The 17,655-nt window shown below is 43.6% G+C and overlaps 1 protein-coding gene across 1 annotated transcript in view; it reads left to right on the top strand.

Annotated features, from left to right (window-relative positions):
- Positions 1-17,655, top strand: part of adarb1b (adenosine deaminase RNA specific B1b) — a 107,424-nt gene that overhangs the window by 25,930 nt on the left and 63,839 nt on the right. The window contains exon 2 of the mRNA XM_079170623.1: positions 12,516-12,591. The gene's annotated coding sequence lies outside the window, so the exon portion shown is untranslated. The remainder of the gene's footprint in view (positions 1-12,515; positions 12,592-17,655) is intronic.

Genomic DNA, 17,655 nt, shown 5'->3' on the forward strand with positions numbered 1-17,655 from the left:
GTTCCTCTGTATCGGCAAAGCAGTGCAATGCTAAACAGAATAGTGATAAAACTTTGTAACGTATAATATTTTTTGTCTTTTGAAAGATAAAAAAAAAATACTCTTTCCCTTTTTCCCTTTTCCATTGGCATGACTCTATTTGGTCTTGTGCTGGATTGGAAACGGAGCGCACCACGTCAGCATCCAAGGCAAGAAGTCATGTGACCTGCTCCGGCCTGGCCCGGCAGCGTCCTAGAGGGGTCGGAGGAAACACTTGTTTGGCTTTGAAAAAATGGGTGACATTCCCCCTTTCAGCTATTGAATCATCTACAGTCATCGCTGAATCACAGAGTTCCCATTCATGACTGAGTAGAGTACTGCACTCAATTACAGAGTTGTATTTCAGTACCACAATGGGTTTTGGATGTATAAAATCTTCCCTCTGCAGCTGGTGACTGATATCATGCAGCAAATTATACTGTTAAAAATGCACACACACACACACGCGCGCACGCGCACGCAGGGGCAAACACTTAAGCACACTGAACAAGGAAAGCTTTCTCTACGATGTGAATGAGCAGCTATGGCTGAATGGTTGAGTGTGTCCTCTGTCTCTGTGAGGTCGGCAGCACAGGGAAGATTAGGAGGAAGCACATCAAATGAATGAGAGAGAGAGAGGAAGAAAGGTAGAGGGGAGAGACTACGAAAAAAAAAAGGCTGATGGCTCAGGAAAACCCCGCTGCATTACACTTGCTTTTATCTCAGTGAGAATTCTGCGGGGTCCGAGAGTGGACACAAACACACACACACACACACATAAACTATCTTCCAGGCTTAAAATCTCCTCCTTGAATCCACATCAATCTGATCAGCTCCGCCTATTTTAGCAGTCGCTGCTCGCGGTTCCTGTGTTTGCTCCCACGGCACCACCCTCTTCCTCACCCCTTTTACCCGCAGTGCACGTTCACGTTTATTTTTGTAAATGCGTTTCTGCATAATTCATTACCAGCCGTGGCCTCGCCTTCAGCATGCCTGGCGGGTGGCCTACATGCACAGGTTATAATCCTGCCCTCCCACCTGCTAAACACTCTCTTTTCTATTTTGTTTCCCGTCTCATTTTGGAAAAACATTTCCGTAGCTGCCAGTTGTGAAGTCTGTGCAGTAAAAGTTGTTAATGATGACAATGGGTGGTGTTGTTGACTGTGTGCGAGACCCCAGACAAAAAAAAAAAATGTTGGTGTCGCTAACTAGTCGCCATTGCAGTTGGAAAGGAAGTCAAGGGTGGGGCTGGCTTGTAAAATGAAAGCTGTTTTAAAATAGTCTCCCAGACACCGTGCGTCACCTCGGCGGGGCCACATCACAGCTCCCTGCTTCTTCTCCCTTACTGGTTTCCATGTGTTCAGTTGGCAGCACGCTCTACGCCGTCACACGGCTCCCAGTTCTGCATGTATATGACAACAAAATTCCCTCAGTGTCCCAAATATCTGAACAAATGTTTCAAAATCACAATAATCAGACTATTGATTTGCCAACAGGCACGTTTTACCCTTTTTTGACGTCCTGTTAGCAGCTCTGAAGGAGGCAACTCTTGTGTATCTATCAGTCAGTCGCTTGGTCGGTCCTCCACTTTCATCCAGACTCAAATACATGTCAACAAACATTGGATGGATTGCCGCGAAATCACACATATTCATGTCCCACTCGGGAATGAATTTGAACTTTTTCATTGAGCACCATCATCAGGTGAAAATGTCGATGCCGTAGCGTCTCATTCGAGGTTCTAAGTGAGCTGACTCGACCCTAAAAGGTGGATTTAGAACACCGCAAACCATTGATTGGCACATTGTCACTAGCTAGGCAAGCTACCTGCTCACGGCGGGCAGCCATTGCTAAGGCAATTAGCTGAGATGCCACGCCTACATTGAAGGGGTAATGTCCGCAGAAGAAAACTGAATAGAGAAAAGATCCTGGTACCAAAAGTGAGTTAAGTCGAGCCGAAATATGCAGTGGAAAGGAGCCATTAGATTTATCATCAGATGCACCGTAAGCCTTTATGAAAGCATCGTATATTTGATCAGAGTGCCCCACTAGTGTTGGGACAGCTAGTGGGGGATAGGCTCGATGTGATTTGATGATTGGTACTGTGGTTGTAGATTTTCAAATAAAGTGGTCTCCATTAGCTTCATGTCATTGTTTGATATATGAAAAGTGAAGATTTGTTTGTTTCTTCAGTCACGTAAAATAAGTTTATTTTAAAAACTTGGCATAGTCATGTTTTCCCAGTTTGAAAAAAGAAAATAAAGAAAGCACCAAACTACACCCTCTGCTCTGACATTTGTGCTGACCTTTAACTTTGATAAACCGTTCGATTCCCAACTCAGGCTCTCTGCCTTTGGACGCCACCCAAGGCGGAGCGTTCACAATGGAAGTAACTACTGTGCATTTGTGCTAAAAGCAACTCCCGCCTCATTTAAATAGACGTGCGTGGGCAAGAAGTAAGAGTACAACTCCTGGAGGTGACTGAGATCATGTTCACAGCAGTAGATGTACCCAGACTTTCATATGGTGTGAGCACATAAACCGGTTTTCTCATCGACTTTCTTCGATCTTAGGATAATGAGGTCCAATGTCGAAAATTCCCAAAGTTCCCCTTTGACATGATGTTAAGTAAATTAGTCAGATGAAAACTGTTCCGTTGTTAATGGTCCGCTGCTGTCACACTTCCGATCCAGCATTCTTTGGTGGAGATGGCCTCATCTGGCCCAAGTGTTTATCCGCACCTTTTATTCCGGTTTACAATCATTTACACAATGTGTTAAGCAATCAGTATGGGAACTGACACAAAACGTAACACTTAAAATGTATTATTGCAGTGCCAAAAAAGGTACAGAGAAAAATGTGGGTGCTCATAAATAAATAGGATAAGTGCAACAAATGTACAAAAGTAGTTTTACAGCTTAAATATATTAATTATTTCTCACAGTCTACGGCACAAAAATCTGCAGCCTCACTAATTCCGGTGAAGTTCTCTTCGTGCTCTGTCCTTTTCTGACCGTCAAATTGAAAAGTGACCTCGTCTGTCTGGATAACATCAGTTTTTTTTATTTTTCTTCTTCTGAGGTTAGCTCACCTGTTCCACACAAAGTGCACCCAGCAAATATCTAGTTTGCAGTACTCCATCCACTGCTGTCAGGCGACATCATACATACACTTCGGTAAGTTGTCACAGTGACATGAGTAACGCACACCCAGGAGGGTTGTGTCATCTGGAAAAAATTGATGACAATGAAGGAAATGTTTCCAAATAACAGCCACTCTAAAAGGGATTTAGGCCCTTCAACGTTTGACGTGTTGGTATTACACTGAACGAACGGCCAGACTTTAAACAAAGTTAAAGTAAATCGTGTCAAGTTTTTGGCATACAGACTAAGTCAGTCAAAGTTTCCCCCACCTTGCTTTAAGCTCATTACCTTTTTTAATTTGTGGTTTTGTTCATTCTGAAGTGAACGTTTGCTCAGACACGCTAATACATTGAGCCCCGGATTAGAACCTGATTGGTCTGTTTTCTATTTCACAAATAAGGTTCTGACCCAAGTCAGTGTTTACATGGGTACCGGTGCAGGAAGAGCGAGTGCTAAACCCTCCAAGCTGCAGAGGATGTCAGCTAACTGAACCCATCTGTGGCATTTGCCAAGTGTATACCACGCTAATCAGAAACCTGTTCACTTTGAGTCAGTAAATGAACACATTTCGATAGCTCCCTGCTTTGGGTTTTGGCTGCCATTTTTAGCCGTGCTAGCGCGGCAAGGCACTAGGGATGGGAATGTGCCACCTTGGTCTTGACTGAAATATCAGTTGGATGGATTGCCTTGACATTTTATATCGACATTCATGGTCCACTGACGATTTGCAACCGTGGTAATCCTATAAATAGCGACATCATCAGGCCCATAATTTAACTAATAATAGTTTAGTTTACCACCAAAAGCCTGCAAAGACGTTCCCATCTGCACTTTGTGTTTAGCGCTAATTGGCAAATGTTAACATGCTAAACTGAGACGGTGAACCACAGTAAACATCACACCTGCGAAACATCAGCGCGTTAGCATTGCTGTTGTTAGCATTGCTGTTAGCATTGCTGTTATTAGCATTGCTGATGTTAGTTTGCTGTTGTTGCTGTTGCTCTTGTTAGCATTTAGCTAGCAAAACCTCACAGACCTGCCAGCATGTCACCATCACATGTACATGCAACTACTGTAAAACAACAACGAACACAAAGTTATTTGACTAATTATGCAATAATGAATCACACCATGACACGAATAACCCCTCAGACATCTTTTACATTAAGTATGCTGTGTGTGCCCATGCCTAACTGTTGCCTATAGGCTAGTTTACGGTCAGGATTCAAATTACATTGAGCCCAATGAGCACAGAGGGGCGAACCACAGCATAATATGGTTGCTAATATCCAGTTGTTGACATGTACATGTCATGGAGATTGTGCATGGCGTCAACAGTTAACTGTTACATACACGTGCAAACAGATGCGCGCACACACACTCACACACTTTTGCCCACGGTGACTCGCAATGTATGTGATGTAGTCAGTCAACCAAGAGTGACCTCTTTTAATGCAGCCGCTCTGTTTAGTCCCCTTCTAATGAGTTGTGACTCATAATCTATAGTGTATGTGTGTGTGTGTGTGTGTGTCGTAGTTTCTCTTGATGGGGTGACAATTATTTATGAAGCCTCCACAACATGTAGCCTTTTGTAGTAATGTCAAGAGCTGCTCTTTAATATAGTGTGCCACAAGATGTACTAAACACTCTTTTGTTCTGATAATACTATAGTCCTTTTAAAAGCCGCAATACTAACGATCCTGAACCTATTTTAAAGCTAACCTATGTTAACGTTTGCTGCACTGTGGCTACAGGATGAAGGTTGAATGCAAAACAGTATAAGTAGAGATGTCAGTTACACAACAACTAACTTAAATTCAAATTTAAACAGCTGGTCAGACCAGACTGAGTGAGGATAAAGCGGCAAGTGTGTTGAATTGAGCTTGAAATGTGGTGTCTATTGCTTTTGAGTTCAAGCAGTTTCTGTTTTTTTGTGCTCCTGTCACATTTCACTGTCTGGCCTCGTTTTTCACTGCAGTATATAAGTCCTGCACCTTTGTGGAAACGGCACAATCATGGCTAGAAGTAGAGACTCAAACATCTCTTTTATGCACCATGATACAGTTACAATGGAAGCTATATGTCTTTATATAGCTTCCACACTTTTCCAAGTGTCCATAAGTAATACCAAAGTTGGCAAAACAAAACCACGTATCCACGTGCTACATATATACAAGTATTGACACTTTTACAAGCTCTATGCACTGTGTTCAGCAGCCTGCAGGTCAGTCGACGTATGGATTTTTTTTTTTTACAGGATCTGGTTAAAGCAAACGGTTAATTTGGAACATTTCAAATGAAAAATTCAGAATAGTGTTTTTGTGAAATATAAAAATTGTAAGCATGTTTTTGGTTGCTTTTTCCTGACAGGAGAGTCATCCCACAAGATATATTCAAGGACCTTCGGAAAGATGAAAGGATGACAATGATGTTGTTTATTTACTGCTTCTGGCCACGATGAACGGTTTAGATGTGGCGATTGTTTCAATAAAACATGTTTTTCGGCGGTTTCTGGGGTTCTATTTCTCCTCAAGATTAGTCATGAAAAAGGGACCTTTTAATGGTTTCCTTAAAAAATCAATAAAAAGGTTTGGATAGCGTTCCAGTGTTGGCCCTTTTTTTTTGCGGTGGTGGCGGCAAGGCTTAACTGATTCATCGTGCAGCTTCCAACCGCTGGCCCTGAATATTTGCCGTCTTCAGGCAACAAGTCAAGCGTCAGCTGAAACCGAACCTTCTGTAGCTCCTTGTGGGGGTTGGGATGAAATCTGCCTTTTGCTGCCTTGTGCACTGTCAAGGCGCACCAAGCTGTCAACAGAGGTGTCAAACGAGTCAAACCCTTTTTTTTTTTTTTGGAGCAAGCAAGAAAAGCAGATGGGTAGGGCAAAAAAAAAAGGATGTGGGGTAGACGGTCTGAAAGCAGAAAGAAACACGATAGGTGCTAACTAACTGCGTTGGCTACAAAAAGTGTTTAAATCTTACATTGGAGGTTAATCCTTCTTTAGCCTCGGGATGGTTCATGACTTGGCTTAGTGCTTTGTTGTTCTTCAAGTAATTCATTATGTCTCTGGTTTGAAACATCACATTTCAGACTAGTGTTAATTCCACAGGGCAGAGGGGCTTATCCTGCTAGGTTTCTCTCCAAAAAAGAGAACTTTGCTAACCAGGGGAGGCTTGAACACTGAATTCTCAGCGCTGTCTGTACAATCCCCATTCACAAAGCCACTCACATTCACAGCGTTCCGATATCGGGCGGCCCAGCAGCTCGATTGGACTGACTCGGATGTTAATTCCCCAGAGACACCTTTGCAGCAGCATTCCGAGGAGGCGAAAATGAGTCACCCACTCTCTCTCCCTCGGTATGGGACTTTCATCCTAATCCCCAACTTCAGTTTTCAGAAGTGATGGCTTTTTTTGGCAGCGAACAGGCCCCCTCGAAAAGCCATCAGCTGTCACGCCATCTGCACAGTGATGCGGAAGCGTGCTGGGGTTTGTCGGCAGCATCATCGGGGGGTCTCATTCATAACCGTCGCGTACGCACAAAACGGGGTTCTGAAAGAGGCGTACGCCACATCCCACGCCATCTACAAAAACAAACTTGACGGGAGAATGTGCGCAGACTTACGGAAACTCACACCCATGCGTACGAATATTTTTAAGACACGGGGAAATTGGCGATGATGAAATTATCATCAGCCGTAAGAAAACGTCAACCAGCGTTGAAGAACTGCAGAACAGAGCAATAATCTTCTAATACTGTGCAGATATCACCAAGTACGATCTGAGTTTTCATTAAGTGTTCGTGAGTACAATCGCTGCAGTGAACACAACTTTATTTATGAAGTCATGGTTTATTCCATAGTGACAGACTCAGCATATTGTACACAGACAAACTGTAAACGGCTATCTGATGTGAGTATCAGAGCTCACTTCATCTATCAAACTTCCTTTTATTAAATGATATCCAGCAATCATTTTGTCTGCTGTAAACATATAAACACTACAGTGACACTCGTGATGTGATATGCTGCACCATAGATACTCTGGCACTGTTAGGACTGAGTCAATGGAGGACTTGGGAGTGAACTAGTGTTCTTCTTCTCTGTAATCTCTGTGATTCAATGTAAAGACCCACTGACCAGCGGCTCATTTCTATTCCCCAACACTCATAAGGTGCTTTGCATTGACCATTTATGGATGAATGTGGGCGGGATGTGAGGCCGAACCAGCTGCGCACATTTACTGGTTGATTTGGGATTCATAAAAAAAGAAGTTGCGCTCTGGCAGGTGTATGCAAGGTTTTCTAAATCTGAATATTTTTTTTTGACGTATGTGCATTTCCTCCTTTTAAACGTACGCAAACATTCAGTGTGGATCCTACGCACTATTTAATAAATGAGACCCCTGGCCCGTCATTGAACATATGTCACGCATCACTACTTTAGATACAGTCTCTTGATATATATATATATATAAATGTGTATGTTTATTTGAATCGTTTCAACAATAACAGCATGCCATAGTATTTTATTTTGAATTTATTATCATTTAAATACCTTTTTTGATAATTTTCTTAGTCTGTTCATCTGCTAGGACAGGTGCACCGCCTGACATTTTCAGGGTTTGAGGTGCCAAAACAATAATATATATATATTATTTGATTGTACTGAAAATGTATCAAAACTGGATAGGTTTTATAGAATTAAATGATATATGTCATGATTTGATACAATTATTTTAAAAGGAAATAGTGGACTTGGACACGTCATGTCATTGACCCATATCTATTTAGTATAAATTCAGCTGCAACTTTTAGAGAGATTTGAATGCAGAACAGTAGATATCATCACTCCTAACAAATGCATCTGACCCGGGAACAATACCTCTGTGTCACCGGGAGGTCACTGAAGGTTTACACTAGCCGACTAACACTGTCATTCATCATTCATTGTAATTGAAGGCTGCTTTTTGTTCACTGGTGCGCCGCACGGCTCACTGACGCCGTCTGTTAGGAACGAGATCCAGTGTTGTTAAAGAAGGTCACTGGGGTGTTTTTGATCGCTGGTGAACCCAGTGTGCAACGGGATCACCATAAACTAACGGATCAGAAATAAATCCGACCAGAATATATACAGTGAGCCTCGCAGAAATGTCTAGCTTCTCTCGCAGTTGTTGGTGACGGATGGGGGTTTTCTTTCTCTGTGGAACGTCTGTGGACATCCGGGCATGGCCTTGTCCTATATAATGCTCTGGAACTTTCATTTATCTGTGATTTTCAGCAACTTTGTAAAAAGGGGAAAGAAAAATATATTTGAACTTAAAAAGAAAAAGCGCTACTGGATACATATGTATGAGATAATGCTTCAGGGACAACAGAGATGCTGCATGTCTTCCTTCACTGAATCGCACTCCCAAGAAGATGTCATGTTTGGAGACGAGTGTAACATGGACTGCATTTTTATCAGTTTGTCCCGCAAACTTTTCTGTAAACATGCAGCCGCGGTAACGCGGTCTCAAGGAAGACGTCATCTTTGTGTTACGTCTCGACCTTACAGCAGAAGAGACGAGAGAGTCCTAAAGATTTCTAATTGGTCTCTCTAACTAACTGGAAGCGGGAAACAGATCGTTGAGCACCGTTTTGGGTTTCCGCCTCTGGCAGACGTGATGTCAGAAATGCGAGTGAACTTTTTCTCACTCTCTGGAAACGGGGTTAATTGCGCTGTGTTGAAAGTTCGGATTAGCTCAGGGGGGGGGCAGGCTCCTCCGTTAACAGCGGTCGGCACTCAAGAAAAAAAAAGAGAGAAATTTGTCTTCAGGTTTCACAAATTAAGAAGCGCCTCGACGTGAGAAGCTCATTTAAGAATCAGCAACCCAAGCGTTTTCTTCCCGATTCATTAACATTAAATTGCTTACTGGTTGTTGTCTTTAATGCACCATGATTGACATCTGCCTGCCGTGTTCGGCTGCTCATGTGGAAGCATAGCATCTGTGCAAAAAAAAAGAAAAATAAGCCTGAATCAGGAGCTGTGTGCAACGAGGTTTGCAGCTGCTGAGGATTTTGTAACAGAATTAGCAACACAGTGGAAACCCGACTGTCAGGGTGAACCGCTGCTGCTGGAGGGAAGCGAGGGTCATCTCTGGGACACAAGTCACTCCCCTCCATTCCGGCAAGGCAGTGCGTCCTGATGCACCGTTATAATGAGCTCTCACCTTGTTATGGGGGTTGTTTCTCCACAGACATCCTCGCAGCTTAGCAGCAAGCAACCTCTGCTGTCACCACTAGCCCCTTTTATTTATATATATATATCATTTTTTTTCTTCTGCTCTTGATAGTTAGTGGAGGAGGCGCGGCAGAATCCCCCAGACCAGAGAGCAGTCTGTGAGCGTTCTCAAATTGATTGCTAAATTAGCAGCGTACGCTTTTGCCCTGAGAGACTTGGCCGCACGAGCGCTGCTGTAGCCCAGCCTCCTCCTCCTCCTCCTCTGTTGCATTGCTCAGTCACGAGACACAAGTGAGAGAAAAACACTAGGTGAGTCACTGCAACTCGCAGCCGACTTCTTACGCAACAAAAACCAACCAACTCTCTTGTACATACAGTCCCATAAGGGGCTCCAGGGTTGTAGACTTCTTGTTGGGGACGGCTCTGTGCCACTAAGTCGTGTTCGATACTGGTACCGATACCGCAACCTGGAGCATCTGCCGGCAGTGCTGTAGTCGAGACAACCTAAACCCGAGACCAAGTCAGGATCAAGACTTTGATGGGTTCAGAACCAAGTCAAGTGGATTGTATCATATTATACTTTCTTTCGTTTCATTCAATATCTGATCCAGTTATTTTGGCCAGTATCAGATTGGTGCATCTCTACTTCTTCTTGTTCTTTTGTCTGCACAACATTTAGCTCTCATTAAGTCTTGCAACTGGAAACTGATAATACAAAATTAATTTCAAAGCTGGTACATGCTGTGCAGGGTTAGCAAATGTAACAACACTGTGTCAAGGACATTCCTCATATATTGATATTTTGGAATCACAGAATCCTTCCAAGGACGCCCATTTAAAACATAAGCTTAATCTACATGACATCAAAGCTGGGACATCTTCAGATATATATATATATATATATATATATATATAAAAATATGGAGAATAGGAGTTTCAATTTCAGTGGAATATAGTTTGATTTTAGGCTTGTATTAAAGAGTAACTGCACACTTCTGTGTGTTTTTTTAACCGTAAACTCGATGATATGACTGTCCTGTGATGAAACGCATCAGTGCTGGTGTTGATGAGGACATTTCTTACAAAGTTGAACAAAATCTGCATCTCGTGGTTAAAAATGGCTCAAAACGCCATCAACTGTTTGAAATCAGCCCTAATCTTGCAAGGCCAAGTCTGAGAAAGAGTCGACCGTTTGGGACTAATCTACGCCATGAAGTAAATACATTTAACCTGACTATGGCTGTCGCGGTAAAGGAATAATGGAAAAGAGTTTCCCTGCGGTGATAATGTTTAGCTCAACAGCACAATATGTGGTGTTAGTGACGGTTTTTTTTTGTGCAAATTACTTCATTTAATTTAGTGCTGTATAAATAAGCTTCATTCTTAGGCTTATATTGTTGCTCTTTAAATGACAAAGATGACAGTTCATTGTTGAATGCAGAACACAACGAGGACAGCGAGACGCAGCATTTCTGTTTCAGCTGAGCCTCTGTGGTTGCGTCCGGTTGCGATGATACGGTACACCTGTAGAAGTAAGAATGCCGGCACACGGTAGAGCTCTGGTTTTAGAGCAGCCCAATTCTGAACTTAGCCACACATGCGCCGTTACACGCACATGCCGCATGGTGTGATATGTAAATTAAAGCAAACTTTTGGGAAGGTGACTCCTGTGCAAGAGATCCTTGTGGCAGCTCAGACAGGTGTAGAGCACCTTGGTGGGTACCTTGAATACAAATAATGGACACACACACACACACACTCACGACATAGACACACTCATATCCACAGGACACTGGAGGATGCGGTAGATGCAGAGTGTCTTTTTTTTTTTTTTTTTACAACCAAGTTGCCCATATGCCCAAGAGGATACCATATGGTCCGCAACACCCACCTTTCCTTTAAGCTACAAGCCAACGCTTTTCAGTGTGGACCTGCTCTGCTGGAGCGTAAAGTATATCAAGTATGGGCTTAAATAACCTTCATTTGTTTGAGTTGGATCGTGAAGTTTTGGAGGTTATATAAGGTAACACTGCTCATGTATGTTACCTGCATTATATGTGCTACTGGTGCCTGAAAGTGCATCGTTTGCTTCTTCTTTAGTTTTCTCAGCGGCCGGTTGGTTGGGCAGTGCGAAACAAATAACTTGATTTTAGTTTATCTAGAAGCATGCAAGTCAGGTTCACTTGTTGTTTTTATTTTTTCCCGTCCTTGTGCCAGCAACAGTGGAACCACTAATGTGATTGGGCGGCGGGGGCAGCGTCGGCTTCCTCTCCCTACACCTCTGTGGAGGTTTTGGCCGTTTACTGCCGCTCGGAGGCGGGCTGCTCGGGTCAGGAGGGCCACTGGGGGGGTTTATCCTTCTCATGCAGCGGTGGTCCGTGACGTCCCACCGACCGCCTGCAGGGACTCTTGGCCTTGTTTCCTCTTTCGTCGCTGCTTTCCGGTTGAATGTGCGGCATCTGCTAAACAAAAAAAAAGTCACACGTCTGCTCCTTTTCAAGAAATCATGCAGACATGCACCCTGTGCGTGACAACAAAAGCTGTATAAATCATTTTAAAAAGCCTTTACACTCCAGTTAAAAGCAGGGTGTTCGTATTGAGTGGGTACAGAGTAGTTGGGCCAATTAATGCCACTATGAGATAAGCAGCACGGGCCGATACCTGCGCTCAAAAGGCCAATTAGCAGAAAAATGTCTGCAGGCATATCTGCAGACAGCCTTCTCAGTGTGGCTGCCGTGGAAAGGAGTTAGCCAACACCAGGAAGGCCACTAAATTAACAATCTTTATTTATTTTTTATTAATGTACGTTTATAAATGTTTGTTCTCTCTCAGAAACAAAGAGATTCGGCTATTTGTTTGCAAATCCTCTTTTTAAGTGCGCTAAAACAAAAATTTATTAATAATTAATTACTTTGTTTATTTACTGGACATTGGACATTTATTTGACATACTTAAGGAATTAATCCAGTAATCTCTGTCTTTTTCTAATGTTTAAATGATTTAAATATTATGGTGGTATTAACAGACCATGTCCATAGACCTGATACTGAATGAGCTAGTCCAGAATACTTAATATATATATATATATATTGAGCCACATCACACATGTATTAATGATCTACATTTTGTCTTGCAGGCGCGGCGTGTGGTGTTCGTACACTGCAAAGGATCGGCAAATAAAAGAGCTTTCCCCTCGACTACTCGGTGGAACGGTGAGTTCAGACACGGCGATGTCTCAGACATTTAGCTGAAACTCATACACACTGTGACGAACGGGTGCAACGGTGGGAGAGTGATCAACGGAGAGAGAAGCTCAATAAGAGAACAAAAAACACAAAGTGTTTCCATTCAATTGTCGCACGAATTTTAAGCAAACTTTTGAAATGTCTCAAAAACAGACGTGAATTAGCCGAGTTTCCGTAAACTAGGCTACATTTTAGTTAAGTCAAACGTTGGTGGTCTTGGCTACGCTTTAAGCATGGCTGACAGAGAAGAAGAAGTAGAGTTTAGTGTTGGCCGTGTTTCATGCTGTCCTGAAACGAAGGCATTATGAATATACTGTATATGGGAATACGCTGACACAACTATACGTCTGGATTAATGTGGCGTTTCCAGATCGCACTCATCTCACCCACTGTTTTATACTCGAAGGCAGAAAAACAGCTCAAGCAAGCAGAAAAACGTTTTTGTGCATGTTTTTTTTCCCGAGAATTCGCCCGTTTCCGTGCCGCTTGCAGCTTTTCTAATGCTTGCTTCAAAATGCGCAGAAAAATATATATGTGAATGTAAACGTGGCGATCCTTGCAGATATGCCCATTGGTCTCTCACATGATAAAACAAACTCCGTGTTGTGCTGAAGCTGCGGAGGACTAGACAACACGACTTGTTCAACCCTGGCGTTACTCCAGTGACATGATGAGCCAAATGAGGCGTAAGGTTACCAATCACACAGAAGTGAAGAGGGGCTCATATTCAGCACCAGACAAAGCTCATAAACAATGATGTAACTTATCCATGCACCTGAAGGCAACGCGCCTCACCCCCGGTGTTCCCCTAAAAGAGAAGCTTTGCAGCTTTCGCCCCCCCTTTCTCCTTCCTACGTCGTCTGAAGACTTTGACGAGCACAATTCCTATCTGTGCTCCCAGTGTGGCTATTTTTAGATCTGCTCAAATATCAGGGGATCCTGGACTCCTCCGTCTCCTTTTTGTCTCTTTGCTTGTCTCCTCCACTTACCCCCGTTCGAATGCATCTCAAAACCCCGTGTGCTCTGTTGTGTACGGATGATTAATTATAGGGCATGGAGATACATCTACGTATAGTGCGTACAGTAATGTATGGATGTATGCATGCGTGTCCCTTTTGTCCTTTTCGTGTTGTGATGACTCACTTGAAGATAAAGATGGGTTTACTCATCACTGGGAGTACTACTCGGCCTGTGGAAATGATTGTATAATATCCTCTGTGTCTCTGAAGGAGCTTTCTCAAGTCTTATAAAAAAAAAAGGAAAATGTCCGCGATGATGTCATCAGGTTTAACTTTGCTTTGGCTTGAGATTTTAAAAATGTCAACTTGGGAGTTTGAAAGACAAGGGTGTTCGTCATATAGGCAGGGTAGACGCTATAGAGTTGCATTGTGGGAAGTGTAGGATCTAGTTCTATCTTGAGCCAGGGACTAAAAGTCAGGATGTCTTGACCTCTTCCTCCTCAATTTTGACCATCCTTTATTTATTTTAGCACTCGCTAAAATGTTTTTGCTCTACATTTTTACGTAGTGTTGAGCAGCTATTGTTCAGTTCAGTTATTGTTATTGAGAGCCGGGGACGGCTCAGAGAGACACCTGTGGCGTTATTAACAAGAAGAGACATTTGTCGTCCCTTCTTGCGCTCCTCTTAAACGGTCTCCGTTTCCCCGCTGTGTGCCGGGGGGAAGGAACTGTCAGGTAGAGAAGGAGTGCCGCCTTGAGATGATGCCGATCACCGCGGGTCGCTACGTGCGGGGGCGGGCGCTGTGGCCCGGTGGCGCTCAGGTAGCGGCACCGGGCTGTGATTGTTGGGACTCTCTCCCAGGGTAAGGGTGGAGAAAAAGTATGGAAAGCCACAAAAAAATGTCGTCAGCTCTGTCTGCTTTTTCCGCTCATGTAGGGATCAGTCACCCTTAAAGCACCGGCAACATGACCGGCATTAGCTTCTGTATCAGCCCCCGGACACACAGCACACATTTTTTTTTTTTTGCATTTGGCAATGCGAGATGTTTGCTTACATCATCGACCTGCAAACAGCCCCTTCACGTGCGGGGGCGCGAGCCAAACCTGCAGTTGATTTGCCTTGGTTGTTAATCTGCATTTTTAGCCGATGTCCTGTTCTCTCCGTGTGCGCTGACATTTGCGAGCGTGTTTTTTTTTTTCCGGCAGTCCATGTGGTTTGAAAAGCAACACGTGGCGTCCTGCCCTCTTGCATCCACCTCCCTCCAGTCACTCTAATGAATATTTAGTGCAGTGTTTTGCGAGGTAGCCAGCGCTCATCCGGCCGCAGTGAGTTGCTGCTGGCGGTAGAGTGAGACGGACCTTGGACGAGCTTGTGGCACTCCAGTAGTATTTAAAATATATATATAAAGACCAGCTGTGAAAGTCTGTATAGGAAGACCGTGAAACCCTCTTCAGTTGCTACAATACTTCTGAACGTTCAGAGCATCCGCTTCCTAAATCCACTGTGCAAGCTGTTGGTGATGTGCACATTTTTCTTGGCGTCACTGCAGCAGGTCACATTGATGTCTATGATACTTTAGATGATACAGTGTCAGGTCCCGATGCTGGTGATGCTGGTGATGATGGGAGCTTCGCAATAACAACCATATTATTTTATCTTTTTCTTTTTTTTTCTCGTCTTGTTGCTACAAGGGCGGCCGCCTCGGATGATTTAATCTTCATACCACCAGGAAGTAGGCCAGCAATATTTCATCGGTGTCGTGTTTTTTTTTGTTTTTTTTTCGTGTGTACATCTAAGCAGCGGTCCAATGAAATGGGAGCTTCTGGAAAGGGTGACCTTTGGTCCCACAGCCAGGACTAATAAATCAAGGTTGTCTGTGTCCCAATGTTGCGGTGTCACGAAAAAACAAGCTGGGTTATATATATAAAGCTGAGAGAAGGTCTGCTACTGTATGTGCCCCGGACGAGACGAGATTAGAGTTTATCTCTCCCTGTCTGAGGACACACACATCGACACACACACACGCACACTGTATTTACTGCTTGTGTGGCTACACACAGTGTGAACCTGTGACCAAGGTTTTATCCTCAATCAGCAGCAACCGGGGGGGCTTTCGCTGAAATTTTCCGTCTCTCGCTTTAGTCAGAGCGTTTCAAGCCGGGGCATTTTAAAATTCTGCACCAGTGAAATCCTCAGCTTATATATTTAATGCTCAGGCTAACCCCTCTGGACAATAATGTGGAGGTTTTTTTGTTGGAATTTTGATACCAAACCTGCCGGACTGACCTACATTAGTGAAGTGTTATTAAAACGGCTCTCCGGGATGCTCAGGATTATGTTGCTGGAGCATTTAATGAGTTCCAATGTTTAAAAGTTTAAAATAATTTAATCATTTCCAAACGATATCGCCCTCCGTATCCTAATTTCTTATTCTTAAATATTTGCCAATTAATGAGAACCCGCAATCAATGTCCCACACCAGGGGTTTGTTTACATTGTGGCCAACTGGCCCCGTTAAAGTATGCTGAAGTAGCTGTTAGCGGTTCCTGTTAGCAATTTAGCAATGGATGGACAAGGAGAAGTTCTAGAGTTATAGGGAACGTCTTTTTCTGTGATCTCGAAGCAGATTCATAGACTTTTATTTGTGGTGGACATTTGGAGATAAAGGTTTTATTGATCAAAGAATTATAGGTTTTCATGTTCAGGTTTGACTGCGTTACGACTCCTGCAGCTCTCTCCTTGTAGTTTGAAAAACCTCCGTCCCCCACCAGGTGCTCTGACCCCTCTGGCGTTGACCAAATGTAACAGCTGGTCATGCGTTTTTCCAAAATTACAAACAGAAAGCAACTCAAAATGTGCCCAAGAGTCCAAGCATCACCGATGAGGTTTTGAAGAAAGTGGAAGACATTTTCTTTTCTTTTTTACATTTTGGGCTGACGCCCTCACTCAGAGCAGCTAGTGAGCTCTGCATTAGTAGTGATTGAGCTATGCAGGAAAAGAAACGCTCCAGGTTCAAACGGGACATGAATTCCCTTAATTTGGCCTCCGTTCAAAAGTTCCTTCCAACATCCATCCTTTTTTCTCATGAAGCCTTTTCCCTCGAATGTTGCTTTAGGAAAGCTGTTGACTCTTTTTTTTTTTTTTTTAGTTCAGTCATGTAGTCTAATGTGAATCAGCATCAGCCCCCTCGCTACAATATCTTAAAATAGAGATTGCGTTATGTGTTAATAGAATGATGTTACTGTACTCTGGCGTCTCTCTTCAGATGCTCCGACACCATATGTTCCGTGTGAGCCAGAGTGCTGCAGCAGCACCGTTGCCACGCTGATGAGCATGTATTTCTCTGAGAATAATCCATCTGGAGAGTACCTGTGTTCTTTCACACTCGGCACCCACACTCCGTTGATCTGTTTCTCACCCTCTCTCTTTTTTTTTAACCCTCGCTCGCTGCTGTACAAATAGCGCATCGTACGTGCGCGCTGGTTTTCCGTCCACTCGTGCCTGTGACCGGACGGGACCCTGGGGTGGATCCGGCGCCACGTTTGCTTTGGAACCTGGGACCGGAAGTGGCGGCCAGATGTGAAAACAATGCAGACGTCCAGGCGAAGCCGAGACAAGAGGCTGCCGTCACTGATAGCGTAGGTCTGACCGGGGCGAGCGAGTCTGCTCACTGTCTCATGACATCTGTTTTACACTGTACAGACTACAGATGGGACTCGGTGCGTCTGGACCGGTGATTAAACGTCATGTATACTACAACAATAGCAGGGCTGTGTTTACGTCTCTGTACTGGACCATGGTTTCCTGTGTACTTTTACAGGATAAATGATGACCCCCGTGATTTGGTGCTGACATGTTGTGTACATAGCATGAGTATGATTATACACTTGTGGCATTTTCAGTGTGTGACCTGACTGATGCTGGAATTCTGAGGCCCTCGCCAATGCCAATATTTAAGCAGCTAACATAAACTCAGCGCTGGTTATATAACGAGTTAACCACAACTGCAGCAAAAGCGCAAGCAATTGATTTGAGTAGTGTGTTTATTTTGGTTTAGTGTGAGCAAACCCG

This window comes from Pholis gunnellus, assembly GCF_910591455.1.
Source record: "Pholis gunnellus genome assembly, chromosome: 12".
NCBI classification, from domain to species: Eukaryota; Metazoa; Chordata; class Actinopteri; order Perciformes; family Pholidae; genus Pholis; species Pholis gunnellus.